The sequence below is a fragment of the Oncorhynchus clarkii genome, chromosome 11, assembly GCF_045791955.1.
Source record: "Oncorhynchus clarkii lewisi isolate Uvic-CL-2024 chromosome 11, UVic_Ocla_1.0, whole genome shotgun sequence".
In the NCBI taxonomy this organism is placed as follows: domain Eukaryota; kingdom Metazoa; phylum Chordata; class Actinopteri; order Salmoniformes; family Salmonidae; genus Oncorhynchus; species Oncorhynchus clarkii.
In genome coordinates, this window is record NC_092157.1 from 23,227,461 (window position 1) to 23,245,910 (window position 18,450).

Sequence of the window (18,450 nt, forward strand, 5' to 3'; positions counted from 1 at the left end):
ATAATGAGCATGGCGGTCCAGGAACGCCTGGCCAGTCAAACACATCACTGACTGGCCAACCCCATTTTGTGCAGGGCAATACATTGTGTCAACCAGGTAAGTAACCCTTTTCCAAGCCAGAACAGCCCGTAGGGCAGGAGACTAACTCCTGCTTCTGTAGTGTGACGCAGCTTGATGTACAAGTACTCTCCTTGGACAGGACACTAGTCAACCAGGTAAGTGTGACAATGAAGATAATGTGAAAATGTTATATTTTAATGTACTGAGTTATTGCCTCTTATTGAATATGCAGAAGAACCTTTTTGTATAAGCCTGCAAGGAGACTCAAGCATTGACTCTAGCAGAGACAGATCCCCCGATAGCACATACGATGTGAGCGCAGCGGTCAGTCTGCTTGACCAGACTAATGTGACTCTGGATCCAGGACTATAATTGACCAGACTATTGTGACTCTGAATCCAGGACTATAATTGACCAGACTATTGCGACTCTGGATCCAGGACTATAATTGACTGGACTATTGTGACTCTGGATCCAGGACTATAATTGACCAGACTATTGTGACTCTGGATCCAGGACTATAATTGACCAGACTATTGTGACTCTGGATCCAGGACTATAATTGACTGGACTATTGTGACTCTGGATCCAGGACTATAATTGACCAGACTATTGTGACTCTGGATCCAGGACTATAATTGACCAGACTATTGTGACTCTGGATCCAGGACTATAATTGACTGGACTAATGTGACTCTGGATCCAGGACTATAATTGACTGGACTATTTTGACTCTGGATCCAGGACTATAATTGACCAGACTAATGTGACTCTGGATCCAGGACTATAATTGACTGGACTATTGTGACTCTGGATCCAGGACTATAATTGACCAGACTAACGTGACTCTGGATCCAGGACTATAATTGACCAGAGTATTGTGACTCTGGATCCAGGACTATAATTTACCAGACTAATGTGACTCTGAATCAAGGACTATAATTGACTGGACTATTGTGACTCTGAATCAAGGACTATAATTGACTGGACTATTGTGACTCTGGATCCAGGACTATAATTGACCAGACTATTGTGACTCTGGATCCAGGACTATAATTGACTGGACTAATGTGACTCTGGATCCAGGACTATAATTGACCAGACTATTATGACTGGATCCAGGACTATAATTGACCAGACTATTGTGGCTCTGGATCCATGACTATTGACAACAGCCCATAGTGGGCACTGTTGATCTGTCTATTCCCCTAGGTCTCGCTCTCTGTGGCACCAGGGTGCTTTGATGTGTCTTTGTCTCTGAGATGCTGGAAAACAAACCAGCAGTAGGGGCTGGAGAGCTCTGGAGTGCACTCGCCCATCCCCCATTCCTCTCTCTTGCACATCAACTGAGGAAGTACTATTCCGCTGTAAGTGTGTGGAGTTGGGGGTGTATGTGGGCGGGCATGACTGGGAAGGGTTGTGTGAGTGGCTGAGTGCTTTCGTGTTTAAGGGATGGGAAAGAAAGAGCTTTTAAAATACGGTAATACACCAGAAACCGTAATACTGAAGAACCGATGTGAATTCATATCTGTTAATATTCAGCCCCCGGTTTTTATCCACACTCTAACACATCATTGATAGTAAAAGAGAGGGATGAAGGAGGTGAAGGAGAGGTGAAGGAGAGAAAGAAAATGAGAGAGTGATAGATCTAGTGAATCAGGCTGGTTCCCAGAGTAGCCCTCTACATGATCGTCACCAGACTCTTCATCAACCATCTCAACGACCACCTTCCTCTGATCAAGCCATGAATCTTCTCTCTCCATCTTAGGAGGATGCATGCACTCAAAGACTTGACCTCTATTGGTTGACCTTTACTATAGCTAGGATACTCGTGAGGATGTATTGGTTGTTTGTTTTCTGCTTTTGAATATAGGAATTGTATAACGTATTATTATGAATTAAATCTGGTTCCCTGGCTGTCTCGCCGCTGAGACTTGACTGTATGTGATGTGGTTGATTGTAAAAGAGAGGGACGTAGAGAGGAAGGAGGGAAAGAGAAGGATAGAGTGACATTAGTTCCCCTGGCTCTCTCTCCAGTGTGACTTGGCTGTGTGTGGTGTGGTTGTCAGTGTTCAGCTGTCCTGCTCTCCTCCCATGTAATATGTCTTTCTCCCGAGGGAGCGGCAGACAACAGATGACCAGTGTGCTCTCCTTCCGCCCATCTCTATCTCTACGTATGTCTCACTAACTTCCTAGCATTTGTTCTCCTTGATCTTTTTGTCTGACCGTCTTTCTGCTTATTGCCATCTCTGTTGATCTCCCTCCCTCTCTCTTTTTGTCCGCCATGAAAGTGTCTAAGAGTCTTATGTGTTTTTCCATTTTACTAGCCACATGCACCTGCGCATTGACAGGCCAAAGGGCTTGGCAGCAAACTCATTATTCTCTTTATAGCAAGAAGGTATTAGCAGAGACTGAATGCATTACATGACAGTTATTTATATCAGCTGATGCTTACTCGCTATCAATGTCATTGAAGGCATTGCAAAATGCTATCTCATTGAGAAGCTGTCCAAACCACAGCAAGGCAAAAGGATGATGTGGGTAAGGCCTCTCACAGGTGGAAGGCAAACCACCACTTAACAAAACACTGGCAATGTATTAGAACACAGCTGCGTGACATTTCTACATGTCGTTCCCTAACAAGACTTTTCCATTTGTGTTTTGTTTTCCATCTTCAAACAGGAAACAATGTCAGTTCCTCCTTCGAACACAAATGATTGGTTGAGTTGTATCCAGGGTGAATTCAATTATTTCATGGCTCCCCACGACAGACTGTGTGTGGGAGACCCAAATGTGCTGCTGGTGATCCGTCCAGGGAAAAGACAGAGCTCTAGTCAGACCCCGACCACAGATTGTGCATGTATTTCCATTCATTAGAGAGTGAAAGGGGAATATGTCGTGTTGACGAGGGTGGCGTGTTCGGAGGCGAATGTAGTGGTGGAATGTCCCACACTTTCCCCCTTTCTGGTTGTCTGTCTGCCTGTCTGCCTGTCTGCTTCCTTCTCTGCCTGCCGGTCTCCATCTGCCTGCCTGTCTCTCTCCCTGTTGTTACACTTACTACCTGTCTCTCTGCCTTCCAGAATGTCTGACCTTTCTCCCTATCTTGCCATCTCTTTGGCTGTCTCTCTTCCTGCCTGCCTTTCTCTCTCCCTGACTGCCTGTCTGCCCTCAGCAATGTGTCCTCTCCCTCATCTGTGTGTGTGTGGGTGGTGGTGACCAGCCTGCAACCTGTTGGTGCATTCTGTCCCTCTTAGCTAAGGCCCTCAGGCATGTGAGGCTCTGGTGAGAGCTAGATCAGCAACGACCTCCTCCTAGAGTGTGACATCATCAGAGGGTATGCGGACACTGTCATCCATCCTTAGTCAACAACTTGTCTTAAACCCACACACTGACTTGTTGAAACTTTTGTGTTCAATTTGTGAAGATTTTGTACTGGAAACAAACTACACTTCTGGGTCTCTCGCCTTAGGACACGAAATGCTTACTGTTACATAATAATATATTGCTTACTTATTGTAACACACCATCAAGAGTAAATCCAATAAGCATTTCTCCATGTCAAAATAAGTGGATGATTTACTAGGATCATTTCTTCTCTGTAGTGTTAGCTTGTGAGAGGAGCTAGCTATGTGCAGGACCTATCTTTAGATTAGAGCTAGAAGAGTGAGTTGGAGACGGTTCAGCTGGTTGCCATGGATACATTTATATCTGCCTGAGGCTCCCAGAGCTGTAGTTAGTGTGAACGATGTGTGGATGTGGTGTTGAGTATTGCACTCTGTGAACAAGAGTTTATATGTAAAATTGCTCAACTGGTATAACAAGATTATTGGTGAAGGCAGATCAGTTAGCAGTGAACAGTTTGTGTTAACACTGACTGTAGGTGTAGTTGTGGGCAGCGTGTCCAACATTTACTGGCCGATTCAAAAACATTTTACCCTTACAGAAAACCCACATAATTTCACGTGGAAAATCACATGATTTCATGTGTGAAATTACCAGATGTTTTGCACATGTAAAATTGTATTTCACATGCAAAATTTCACGTGAAATCGTGTGAAACTATGTGGTTTTCGAACACTTCACATGATGATATTTTATATGACGTTTCACATGTGGATTTTCACTTGTGATCACATAACCTTTCACATCAGCCCCACCTACATATACAGATTGCCTCAACTAGCCTGTACCCCTGTACACTGACTCGGTACCGATTTCATTTGATTTGACATGTGAAATCGTGTGAAACCATGTGGTTTTGGAACACTTCAAATGTGATGATATCAAGAGTATATTTTTCACATGAGATTTCACAGGTGATGCCCTGCAAACAAAAATCAGTCATTAGGATGTCCTTGAAACATAACACAGTTTTCAACTTACATATTTGGTTACATTGAGTATGTTCATTTTTACAGTATTTATTATTCAATATGTGAAGAGGTTAAAATGGGATGTGAACTCTCAACCTCTTGGTTGACAGCATTCCAATCTTCCTGCTACACTACCATTTCTGTGTCAATAACTGATTTCACATGCATTCCTACACTTTGGACTTCAAAGTAATTCTCGGATAAAACATGAATATATTCTCCACCATTTGACAATTATACAGAAAACCCTCAAATTGCTGAAATAAGTCAATTAAATCAATGATGAGAGAATAGTCAGATTAGTCAGATTAACTGATAACTAAAATAGCAGTGCAGATGTCACTCTTTTGCTAAGCGCAGAGATGTATTATAGGTAATGAATGTGGAGAGAACTTCTGAGAATGCTATTGACTTTGTGATGCAGCAGGAAGATCAGTTTATCCCAAATCCAGAGGTTGTGAGGTGAAATCCCACGGGGAGTTATATTGTACATGTTCAGCACTAAGGTATCATGTCAAATTGGTTAAAGATTTTTACACTTTTAAAAAAAGCTAAACAGCATATCACTTACCTTAAAATATTGTGGGGAATATTGTATAATGGTGCTGGAGGGGATGGCTGCTGTTTTATGTGTGCCTGTGTTATTGTGCTATTTTGTTTGTTTTTTCGCGTTGTCTGTAACTTATTTTGAACTTATTTTGTACATAATGTTCATGCTACCGTCTCTTAATACCAAAATGTACTTCTGGACATCAGAACAGCGATTACTCACCTCAAACTGGACTAAGATTTTTTTCTTTAATGAGTCCACCGCAAAGGATCTATTGCTTTCTCAAGGAACCGGCCCAATCCCCGTAATTTGCGTGAAGAAAAGACGGAGAAAGACGAGGGCCGTGAGTGTGTGCCTAATATTATTATTAATAATGTCTAATATTAAAGAAGTCTTGAGGTATTGCTCGCCTGAGGTAGAGTACCTTATGAAAAGCTGTAGACCATACTATCTACCAAGAGAGTACATAATATACTCATCTATATTATTCATAGCCGTCTATTTACCACCACAAACCAATGCTGGCAGTAAGACCGCACTCAACTAGCTGTAGAAGACCATAAGCAAACAAGAAAATGCTCATCCAGAAGTGGCGCTCCTAGTGGCCGGGGACTTTAATGCAGGCAAACTTAAATCTGTTTTACCTAATTTCTAGATGCAACCAGAGGAAAAACACAACTCTAGACCATCTTTACTCCACACACAGTGTTACGGTTTTCTTCGGGTGAAAGAGAGTCGGAAAACACACACGAACGATGGTCAGAACGTGACAGTACCCCCCCTCCAAGGTGCGGACTCCGAACGCACAACCTAAACCTATAGGGGAGGGTGTGGGTGGGCATCTGTCCGCGGTGGCGGCTCTGGCGCTGGACGTGGACCCCACTCCATAATTGTCTTAGTCCACCTCCTTAGCGTCCCTAGATAGGCGACCCTCACCGCCGACCTTGGCCTAGTAGTCCTCACCAAGGGCCCCACTGGACTGAGGGGCAGCTCGGGACTGAGGTAGCTCGGGACTGAGGGGAAGCTCGGGACTGAGGGGAAGCTCGGGACTGAGGGGTAGCTCGGGACTGAGGGGTAGCTCGGGACTGAGGGGAAGCTCGGACTGAGGGGTAGCTTGGGACTGAGAGGAAGCTCGAGACTGAGAGGAAGCTCGGGACTGAGGGGAAGCTCAGCACTGAGAGGAAGCTCAGCACTGAGAGGAAGCTCAGCACTGAGAGGAAGCCCAGGCAGATCCCGGCTGGCTGGCAGTTCTGGCAGATCCTGGCTGACTGGCAGTTTTGGCAGATCCCGGCTGACTGGCGGATCCTGGCTGACTGGCGGATCTGGAAGATCCTGGCTGACTGGCAGCTCTGGCTGCTCCATGCTGACTGGCAGCTCTGGCTGCTTCATGCTGACTGGCGACTCTGGCTGCTCCATGCTGACTGGCGGCTCTGGCTGCTCCATGCTGACTGGCGGCTCTGGCTGCTCCATGCTGACTGGCGGCCCTGGCTGCTCCATGCTGACTGGCGGCCCTGGCTGCTCCATGCTGACTGGCGGCTCTGGCTGCTCCATGCTGACTGGCGGCTCTGGCGGCTCCTTGCAGACTGGCAGCTCTGGCGGCTCCTTGCAGACTGGCAGCTCTGGCGGCTCCTTGCAGACTGGCAGCTCTGGCGGCATCCTGCAGACTGGCAGCTCTGGCGGCTCCTTGCAGACTGGCAGCTCTATGCAGACTGGCAGCTCCTTGCAGACTGGCAGCTCCTTGCAGACTGGCAGCTCCTTGCAGACTGGCAGCTCCTTGCAGACTGGCAGCTCTATGCAGACTGGAGACTCCGGCAGCGCTGTAGAGACGGAAGGCTCTGGCAGCGCTAAACAGGCGGGAGACTCCGGCAGCGCTGGAGAGGAGGAAGGCTCCAACTGCGCTGAACAGGCGGGAGACTCCGGCAGCGCTGGAGAGGAGGAAGGCTCTGGCAGCGCTAGATAGGCGGGAGACTCTAGCAGCGCTGGAGAGGAGGAAGGCTCTGGCAGCGCTGGACAGGCGAGGCGCACTGTAGGCCTGATGCTTAGTGCTGGCACTGGTGGTACTGGGCCGAGAACACGCACAGGAAGCCTGGTGCGGGGGGCTGCCACCGGAGGACTGGTGTGTGGAGATGGCACAGGATGGACCGGACCGTGAAGGCGTACTGGAGATCTTGAGAGCAGGGCTGGCACAGGACGTGCAAGGCTAGGGAGGTGCACAGGAGGCCTAGTGCGTGAGGCTGGCACAATCTTCACCAGCCGACTAACACGCACCTCAGGACGAGTATGGAGCGCTGACCCAGGTGCCATCAAATCCCCGACACGCTCAGTCGGGCGAATTCCGTACCTAAAGCACCAACACAGCAACTCCCTCATAACTCTCTCCTCCAATTTCCCCATTAACTCCTTCACAGTCTCTGCTTCGCTCACCTCCAACACCGGCTCTGATTCTGGTCTCCTCCTTGGCTCCTCACGATAAACACGGGGAGTTGGCTCAGGTCTGAACCCTGACTCTGCCACACTCTCCCTGAGCCCCCCCCCCCAAGACATTTTTGGGGCTGACTCTCGGGCTTCCGTCCGCGCCGCCGTGCTTGTCTCTCTAACTCCATTCTCCTATACCCCTCTTCGCACTGCTCTAGCGAATCCCAGGCGGGCTCCGGCACTCTCCCTGGGTCGACCGCCCACCTGTCTATTTCTTCCCAAGTCGTGTACTCCAGACTTCGTAGCTCCTGCTGCCGCTGCCTGTCACCACGCCGCTTGGTCCTGTTGTGGTGGGTGATTCTGTTACGGTTTTCTTCGGGTGAAAGAGAGTCGGACCAAAACGCAGCGTGGTAATTTTGATATATGTTTAATGAAGACGAAACACGATCAATACAAAAACAATAAACGTAACGTGAAAACAGAAACAGCCTATCTGGTGACAACAAACAAAGACATGAACAATTACCCACCAAAACCCAACACCAAACAGGCTACCTAAATATGGTTCCCAATCAGAGACAATGACTAACACCTGCCTCTGATTGAGAACCATATCAGGCCAAACATAGAAATAGACAAACCAGACACACAACATAGAATGCCCACCCAGCTCACGTCCTGACCAACACTAAAACAAGGAAAACACACATGAACGATGGTCAGAACGTGACACACAGAGACACATATAAAGCTCTCCCTCGCCCTCCATTTGGCAAATCTGGCCATAATTATATCCTCATGATTCCTGCTGACAAGCAAAAACTAAAGCAGGAAGTAGTGTGACTCGCTCAATACTGAAGTGATCAGATGATGCTGATACTACGATACAGGACTGTTTTGCTAGCACAGACTGGAATATGGTTCCCGGGATTCATCCAATGGCATTGAGGAGTATACCACCTCAGTCATTGGCTTCATCAATAAGTGTGTTGACGACGTCGTCCCTACTGTGACAATACGTACATATCCCAACCAGAAGCCATGGATTACAGGCAACATCCGCATCAAACTAATGGATAGAGCTGCCGCTTTCAAGAAGCAGGATACTAATCTGGAAGCTGACAAGAAATCCTGCTACACCCCCTCAGACAAACCATCAAACAGGCAAAGTGTCAAAACAGGATTAAGACTGAATAGTACTACACCAGTTCTGACACTCGTCAAATGTAGCAGGGCTTGAAAACTATTACGGACTACAAAGGGAAACCCAGCTGCAAGCTACCCAGTGACACGAGCATACCAGATGAACTAAATGCCTTTTAGTCTCACTTTGAGGAAGCAACACTGAAGCATGCATGAGAGCACCAGCTGTTCTGGATGACTGTGTGATAATGCTCTCGGTAGCCGATGTGAGCAAGACCTTTAAACAGGTCCACATTCACAAGGCCGAGGGGCCAGACGGCTTGCCAGGATATGTGCTCCATGCATGCGTGGGCCAACTGGCAAGTGTCTTCACTGACATTTTCAAACTCTCCCTGACCGAGTCTGTAATACCCACATGTTTCAAGCAGACCACCATAGTCCCTGTGTCCAAGGAAGAGAAGGTAACCTGGCTAAATGATTACCTCCCCATAGCACTCACGTCGGTAGCCAGGAAGTGCTTTGAAAGGCTGGTCATGTCTCACATCAACAGCATCATTCTGGATACAGTAGACCCACTCCAATTTGCATACCGCCTCAACAGATCCACTGCCCTTTTCCACCTGGTCAAAAGGAACACCTATGTGAGAATGCTGTTAATTGACTACAGCTCAGCGTTCAACACAATAGTGCCCACAAAGCTAATCACTATGCTAAGGACCCTGTGACTAAACACCTCCATCTGAAACTGGATCCTGGACTTCTTGACGGGCCGCCCCCAGGTGGTAAGGGGAGTCAACAACACGTCTGCCACGCTGATCCTCAACATTGGGGCCTCTCAGTGGTGTGTGCTTAGTCACCTCCTGTACGCCCTGTTCACCTTACGACTGCATGGCCCAACATAACTCCAATACCATCATTAAGTTTGCTGACGACACAACAGTGTTAGGCCTGATCACCCACAACAATGAGACAGCCTATAGGGAGGACATCAGAGACCTGGCAGTGTGGTGCCAGGACAACAACCTCTCCCTCAATGTGAGCAAGACAAAGTAGCTGATCATGGACTACCGGAAAAGGTGGGCCGAACAGGCCCACATTAACATCGACGGGGCTGTAGTGGAGCGGGTCGAGAGTTTCAAGTTCCTTTGTGTCCACATCACCAATGAACTATCATGGTCCAAACACACCAAGTCAGTCGTGAAGAGGGCACGAAAACACATTTTCCCCCTCAGGAGACTGAAAAGATTTGGCATGGGTCCCCAGATCCTCAATAGGTTCTACAGTGGTACCATCGAGAGCATCCTGACCGGTTACATCACCGCCTGGTATGGCAACTGCTCGGCATCTGACCATAAGGCGCGACAGAGGGTAGTATGTACGGCCCAGTACATCACTGGGGCCAAGCTTCCTGCCATCCGGGACCTATATACTAGGCGGAGTCAGAGAAAAGCCCAAAATATTGTCAAAGACTCCCGTCACCCAAGTCATAGACTGTTTTCTCTGCTACCGCACGGCAGGCGGTACCGGAGCGCCAAGTCTAGGACCAAAAGGCTCCCATACTCCCAACCCATAAGACTGCTGAACAATTAATGAAATGGCCACCCGTATTATTTACATTGACACCCCCCCCCCCCCCCCCCCCCCCCCCTCCATTCGTTTTTTACACTGATGCTACTCGCTGTTTATTATCTATGCATAGTCACTTCACCTCCACCTCTATGTACAAATGAACTTGAATAACCTGTACCCCTGCACATTGACTCGGTACCGGTACCCCCTGTATGTAGCCTCTTCATTGTAATTTTATTGTGTTACTTTTTTATTATGTTTTACTTTTGTTTATTTGGTAAATAGTTTCTTAACTCTCTTGAACTGCACTGTTGGTTAAGGGCTTGTAAGCATTTCACGGTAAGGTCTTACACCTGTTGTATTCGGCGCATGTGACAAATAAAGTTTGATTTGAAAACCCCCATACCATTTCATTACTCCCCTTCCAAAAAACTTGTGAAAGTTTTCACATGTTGAGCTGACATGTTTACATGTGAAAACAAAAGAGAAACATGTGAGGTTAATTGTTCACATGTGAAACCATTAAACACCACCTTTTCACATGTGAGGAGAATAACATGTTTTCATTGTAGTTTCACATGTAGAAAACTTCACATGTGGAAAATAACATTTTCACTTTCACATGTGAAAAACTTTTACGTGAAAATGTACCTCTCACATATGGAATTGCATTTTCACAACTGAAGAACATTCACATTTGAAAATAGAATTTTCAGTTTTCAAATGTTGTCACGTGTCATCTCATGGTATCCCCATGTTGAAATGTTGCATCCCCATCTGATCACATTTATTTCACATGAGATCATGTTTTCACATGCTCAAATGTTTTCACGTATAGCTTCATGTTAACACGTTGCATTCACATGTCACATGTTATCACATTAACTTCACATAAGATCATGTGATCACGTGATATTTATTTGTTTTTCCTTAAGGAGAATGTTTTATATTTTTTATGTTCTGTATGTTCTGTTACACTACCATGAGTCTGGTATTTATGTCACTGTAGGAGTGTTACTGATGGTTAACACCATCTTGTATTGGTCCCCTACTACACTAATGGTAGTCTGGTCAGTGGCCACACTCAGACAACACAGCAGAGCAGATACTTTTGTAGCTCATTTTGGAGTGGAGTAATTTACTAATTGTGTGTCAGCACTGATGTCTGTGGATGTCCATCAGGGGCAGGAACAGCTGATCACACTAACATAGGGACAGAGGGGTGAGGGACAGACTCACACTGACTGAGGGAAGAGGTTTAACATGTACCATTTATCATTGTGTTGCAGTAGTGTTTTTGAGATTGTATACAGTGTCTGTCTGTCTGTCTGTCTGTCTGTCTGTCTGTCTGTCTGTCTGTCTGTCTGTCTGTCTGTCTGTCTGTCTGTCTGTGTGTGTGTGTGTGTGTGTGTGTGTGTGTGTGCGTGCGTGCGTGCGTGCGTGCGTGCGTGCGTGCGTGCGTGTGTGTGTGTGTGCGCGCGTGTGTGCGCGTGCATGTGTGTATGGAATTGAGCCATTGTTTTGGCATTGGTATGCTGGCAGGCACATGGTTGAGTAGCTCCACTGTGGCAGGCTCATATGCAGCTGAGGGGGCTGAGAGAGAGAGAGAGAGAGAGAGAGAGAGAGAGAGAGAGAGAGAGATAGAGAAGAGTGAGTGAGTGAGTGAGAGAGTGAGAGGAGTGAGAGAGAGAGAGAGAGAAAGAGAGAGAGACAGAGAGCGAGCACGAGCAGCGGCATTCCACTAGTCAGAGCTAACCCTATCTCAACCCCCAGCCTACCTGCTATCTTCTCACAGACACAGTGATGCAGGATTCCAACACGCTGTGCTGAGAGTGAGCTCCTTCTGCTTCTGACACACCACACAACACAGCACACAACTCTCTTCTCAGCCAAACACAACCGGTGAGTTTCTACCTTTTCTGTGTTCGTTTTTCTGTGCTTATTGGGCTGTTCATTTCTGGCTTTTTGCTTGTTTCTAGTAGAAGTAGTAGCAGCATATTTGCTGTGAGTGGACTTTTGGGATGGCTCATACTGTTAGCATCATAGGATTGTAACTGGCTGTATCCTGATTCTGTTCTTCAGTTTGGTTGAAATATAAAGACAACACAGCCTAACTGTTTCTCTGGTTCGTGAGATGGCTAGCTAACTGCACTGTTGTTGTTTCTGGTATAAAAATATAATGCCAAGGGGTCTCTTGATTGAGTAATCTTTTAATCTGTGTAATCCTGGACATTTGTGCTCTGCTGTCCGATTCTCCCCATGGGGGGTCTGTCAGTCTAATTTAAGGGGTCTGGGCATTATTAAGCAAAAACACTTTCCTTTCTAGACACAATCTGAAAGCCCGAAGAGTCACCCTCTAACTAACTAACTGGACCAGATGTAACTAACATAGTTCCTCTCCACTTTAGTAGTTTAGTAGTTTCTCTATCCATTTACTACTGGATGGGAGTGTCTTTACGTTTTAGTTCATGCTTTGTGGATATTGTCCTTGACATGTACACAGACACAAATACACTAACACCCACACACACGCAAATGTGGCAACCAAACACACAAATCACCTCCTTACTCTGTACACCCACATACTGAATCTCATCACCTTAGAGAGATTCTGTAGTTAAGTGAAGAAAATTACTTAATAGAAACACTATTACATGGATTTTGGTACTGTTCTCATAGCCCAAAGAGCTATGAGGCTGTCATTGTAAATAAGAATGTGTTCTTAACTGACTTGCCTAGTCTACAGCCAGTGGTAAATGTAAATGTATCTTCATACTAGTTAACACGACATGTTGAAGCTGTAATATGCAACTTTTTGGGCAACCCGACCAAATTCACATAGAAATGTAAGCTATAGATACGTCATTCTCGTTGAACGCAAGTCTAAGAAGCGGTAGTTCTGTTCTATGTGTGCTATTTTTATGCTCCCCATTCTTAAGTTCAGTTTTTGAGTCTTTTACTTTCGGTTTGGTACACCAGCTTCAAACAGCTGAAAATACAATATATTTGGCTTATGGATGACAATATATTTGGTTTAGATGGCACAGTGATTCTCTACACAATGACTGCTGATTTGGTCACATCAACTGAAACTATTCTAATTTTAGCAAACAGAAAATGGCAGAGCGATTTCTGCATATTGCACCTTTAAGTACAGTACATTCTTAGAAAAATGGTTCCAAAAGGGCTGTCCCTATAGGATAATCTGTTTTGGTTCCAGGTAAAACCCTTTTGGGTTCCATGTAGAACCATCTATGGAAAGGGTTCTACATGGAACCCAAAGGGGTTCTACCTGGAACCAAAAACGGTTCCTCAAAGGGTTATCCTATGGTGACAACCGAAAAATCCTTTAAGATTCTAGATAACACCTTTTTTCTAAGAGTGTACAGTATGCTACTGTATATGGGTCAGTGTATCGCCAGTGGATCATGTAAATATATCTTCTGTATGTCCAGTTTCCATGCTAGAGGCAGATGCTAGAGGAGCTAGATTGGGAACCCTAACCCTTAATCCAGTGATCAGATTAGGGATGAGAGATTACAAGGTGTGTCTCTCTGGACTGTGACGGTGGCCAGTCTGAGATAGCTGGGGCTCAGGTTATTGTGGCTAGAACACATCATTAAATAGAACACGCCTATGTCTCTCCTAACATTTATTCCAATTGAATGTATTATTGACCAACATGGTTGACATGATCTGCACATTCTAGAGCTTTGCAGGTCTATGACATCAACCTCTCTAGTGGATTATAGGACCTCTATGAGTCAACTGGCCTCTCACCATGCAGACCCATCTCATTAGAGAATGTCAGTATGTAACTATGGTTATACATCATTATAGAGGCATATAACTATGATTATAGATTATTATAGCGGTAGATAACTTGACATATTCGAATGATCCCATGCTACACTGGACAAACAGTATGCTCACAATTGGGGTAAAACTCTAATTTAAAGGAACTTATTGTTTAACATTTGACTAGCTGTGTGCTTTGGTTACAGGTTTTCAATGTGATCATATACTGCATAGCTATTGTACAAACAATTAACCATTGTGATATGATTTATAACAATATTTGGAAACTGAGTGGTACCACATTGCCAATATTACTGTATATTAGCCAATTGTATTACATCAGATGTCTCCCTCCCTGTGGTTGCAGTATCTGATTGGCTGAGTAGTGGCCAAGGGGTTAGAGGTTAAAGATCAGTGTGTACATGAGTGACATGTCGCTGGTGCTTTGTCTAGATCCTCTGTGCTCTTAGCAGCTACGTCACCTGCTGGAAACCTTCACCTCAAACAAGCCGCAACATACATATGCTGACATATACACACACTCACACACACTGCGACTTGCTGGTAACAGTACAGCTGTGAGAGAGGTCTCTATTTTGAGCCTGGCTGGATCAGGGTAGAGAGGAGCACGCTATAGTGCCAACAGGTGGGGCGACGCTAACCGCCTCGACCTTCTGTAGCCTCCCTCTCTGTCCACGCTAGCTGTCTTGTCTCAGCTCCTGTAGGCTGTGGCTTCAGGTTATGAGGACAATAATGAGGCATGGGTGTGTTTGTGTGTGTGTGTCTCCCCAATTGGTAACGTGTGTGTGCACGTGTGTGTGTAGGTGGGTTGGATGATTGTGTAGGTGGGAGATAGAGGGATGGACCAGTGTGTGTATTTGCCAAAGGATGTCCATCTCCAGGTTGTGTGTGTGTATGCTGGAGACATGTCTCTATTTCAGCATACTGTATGTACAGTACAGTGTATGTGAGGTTACAGCTGTGACTAACACTGCACTCCTCTTCAGTCCCATATCGCCACCCACTCCTGCCTTCTCTCCATTTCCCAGTGTGTCTAATTCGCTGGTTATATAAATAAGATCCATAGACATTGTGTATGGCAGGTTTTACATAAAGATCCTATAATTCAATAGAATTATTCAACATAATTGTGATTATAGTTAATTCTATAGGCTTGCATTTCAACTGCTCCCATTACAGGCCGGAGTAGCATCGTCACATACAGATATAGCATTCTATAGAGCACATCTCTGACAGGTCACATGGTCAGGAAGAATTCAATGGCCTAATACCTATATGTGTCAACGCCTGATACCCACTTACACTGTGGGATATGTTTAGTCTGGACTGATTTTCAGGACATCGATCTGAAAGCTAGTTAGGCTGTTACCGATCTGGTAGCCTAATGGTAACCTAATTACCAATCTAATATCCTACCCAGGCTAGGGCTGCAGGTTAGCGGAAAGAACTACACCGTCACTGGATACTGGGGCCCAGAGTTGATCCTGGTCCGGTCACGTGGTCAGGGAAAACAAGTCATGATGGAGTCAATCGAACACTGGTCCAGATATGAGTTGTATGCTATAGAACAGGCAAATAGACCTGGGACACCAGGTGGGTGCAATTAATGATCAGGCAGAACAGCGATACTCCGACCTCCAAGCATGGGTGAAATACCTGCTATAGAAAAGAAACTGTTCCTGATATATGTTGGAAGTTATTAGGCTACAGAGGGGTCGGCGTCAGAACGTCTGTGTCTGATGTTGCTGCAATTAAGTGTGGAGCATGGCAATAATTACTTTCACACACGTGCATGTGCGCGGACCAAACACTCTCACACACACACACACACTCGCACATACATGTAGGCACACTGGGCAGTACGTGTTGCATTGTTCATGTGTGTATGGAATGCATATGAAGTCTGCAGCCTTGTGGTATCATGGTGTATTATATTTCATAGACATAGTGACAAGGCCCAGATAAAGGTGGACACGGTGATATTTGAGTAATCCAGGTGCTAACTGAAATGTTAACTTCGCTGCCACACAAATAAACTTCCTTGGTCATTTGACATGAGACTCCTCACTTCACCTCATATTTTGGGGATTTCAATCCATATCTGGAATATGTAGATAAAATTCCCTATAATTGTAGATGCTGACATTCACAAAATGCTTCAAAATAGTGAATTTAACTCCTAGAGAAAATACATTTAAGCAATAGTGCATCGAAAAAAGGGTCAGCTTAATAGCAATCTTTAATAAACACAAGGGGAGACAGAGAGCTGGTTTCAAGCGCAGGTGGTTATTGCAAAGGACCACAGGAGGAGGCATGTAGCTGGGTCCAGGGGCAGGCAGAAGGTCATACACAGGGGGTCCAAAAGGGCAACAGTACGGGCAGGGAAAAGGCAGGCTAGTAAAGTAGTCTGCGAGATCAGGTAGATCATTCACAGGAAAACCCAGCACTCTGAAAGACATGTGTGTGATAATGACATACAGGTGTGTGAACAAGTGATTATAATTCAGGTGATTGGGATCTGGAGAGTGAGCTGCGTTCAGGGGATCTAGGTGTTTGAGGGTGTGAGTTGGAAGCAGACGTTACAGTACCCCCCCCCCCCCCCCCCCCCCCCCCCCCCCACTCTTAACAGCCTAGGAAGCTGAGCAGGGGGCCTCTCCCAGGGGCGTGAAGCTGGGCGGTCAGGACAGTGACTTTGGAAAGCCAGGATCATGGCTGGGTCGAGGATGTCCTGGACGGGGACCCAGGAGCGTTCTTCGGGTCCGTACCTCTCCCAATCCACCAGGTAGTGGATGTCACCCAGGCACTTGGAGTCAAGGAGGGCTCGGAAGGAATAAGCCGATGCACTGCCGGTGTCAAACGGAGGGGGTGCGCCACAGGAGGATGGAGAGCGCTGTACCTCACAAGCTTGAGAAGGGACACATGGAAGGATAAGGAGATCCTGTAATGGCGGGGCAACTGGAGACAGTAAGTGGCAGGATTGATGCGGTGTGTTATTTTGAAGGGACCAATGAACTGGGGACTGAACTTTTTGCAGGGGTCACGAAGCCGGATGTCCCGGGTAGAGAGCCACACCCGTTGCCCAGGGTGAAAGAGTGGAGTAGGTCAGTGACACCGGTCAGTGAACCGCTTCGGGGAAAGGGAAGTGTGATGGAGGTGCCGATTTGCAGTCTCCCAAACCTGCTCGCTCTGTCGAAACCACTCATCGATGGCAGGCACAGTTCTGGGCTCTGTCTCCCATGGGAACATGGGGGGTTGGTATCCGAGGACAGTGAAAAGAAGTGAGATGGAGTGAGGAATGCACCAGGGAGTTCTGTGCGTATTCAGCCCAGGCTAGATAGCAACTCCACTAGTGTGGTTGGTGGGTGCAGTGTTGGCGAAGGTACTTCTCTATTTCCTGATTCAGGCTTTCAGTCTGCCCATTGGTTTGGAGATGGTATCCCAGAAGGCTCGCCACACCCTGGAGACGAACTGGGGTCCCCGATCCGAAGCGATGTCTTCCGGGATCCCTTACAGACGAAACACCTGTTGGAACATGGACGCCATTTCCATGGGATTAGGTAGATACGGAAGGGGGTTGAGTCGGCACATCTTCCATTACAACTAAAATAGTCATGAAGCCTGAAGAGTCCGGCAGATCTGTGAGGAAATCCATGGCAATGTGGGACCATGGTCGGTGTGCTGTAGGTAAAGGCTCGAGCTTACCGCTAGGTAGTTGGCGAGGGCTCTTTGCCCAGGCACAGACAGGACAGGAAAGAACGTCATCTCAGACGTCGGCTGTTAGGGACTCCGTGGTTCGGGTGATTCCGGGATGGGGTCTGATTAGTTGGGGTCTGACACACGCAGGTCTTGCCTGCAGGGGTGTCGGGAGGTGCTGGGTCATGGTGTAGGGCCTCTTGGACAGCTGCTTGGATTTCCCACTGTATGGGTCCCACGACACAAGCAGGATGGGCTCGGGAGCTGGGTTGAGGAAGGGGCGTCAAATAGACGGGATAAAGATTCAGCCTTCACATTTTTCTCGCAGGGCAGGTAGATGCTGGTGAAGTTGAATCGGGTGAAGAGTGCCCAGCGAGCCTGTCTGGGGTTGAGCTCTTAACACTTCTTAAGTACTCCAAATTGCGGTAGTCGGTAAGAACAAGGAATGGGTGACGAGCTCCCTCTAACCAGTGGCGCCACTCTTCAGTAGCCAGCTTAATGGCGAGGAGCTCTCGGTTCCCAACATCATAGTTCCTCTCATCGGGTGACAGATTCTTGGAAAAGAAGCCACGTGGGTGTAATTTGGGAGGTGTCCCGACCCGCTGAGAAAGAACCGCTCCCACGCTGACCTTGGATGCATTCACCTCCAGAACAAAATGAAGGGTAGGATTTGGCTGCCTAAGGGTGGGTGCAGAGGTGAAGAGGCATTTTAAGGTCTCAAATGCATTAAGGGTGGTATCAGTCCATTGGAGGGTACGGGTTTTTTGACTGGTGAGAGCTGAGAGGAGCGGTTGTGCTGCTGCAGTTTCGGATGAACTGGCGGTAGTA

The 18,450-nt window shown here is 46.7% G+C and overlaps 1 protein-coding gene across 1 annotated transcript in view; it reads left to right on the plus strand.

Annotated features, from left to right (window-relative positions):
• Nucleotides 1-11,775: 11,775 nt before the first annotated feature.
• Nucleotides 11,776-18,450, plus strand: part of LOC139420378 (palmdelphin b) — a 36,244-nt gene continuing 29,569 nt past the window's right edge. Inside the window, exon 1 of the mRNA XM_071170416.1 lies at nt 11,776-12,012. The gene's annotated coding sequence lies outside the window, so the exon portion shown is untranslated. The remainder of the gene's footprint in view (nt 12,013-18,450) is intronic.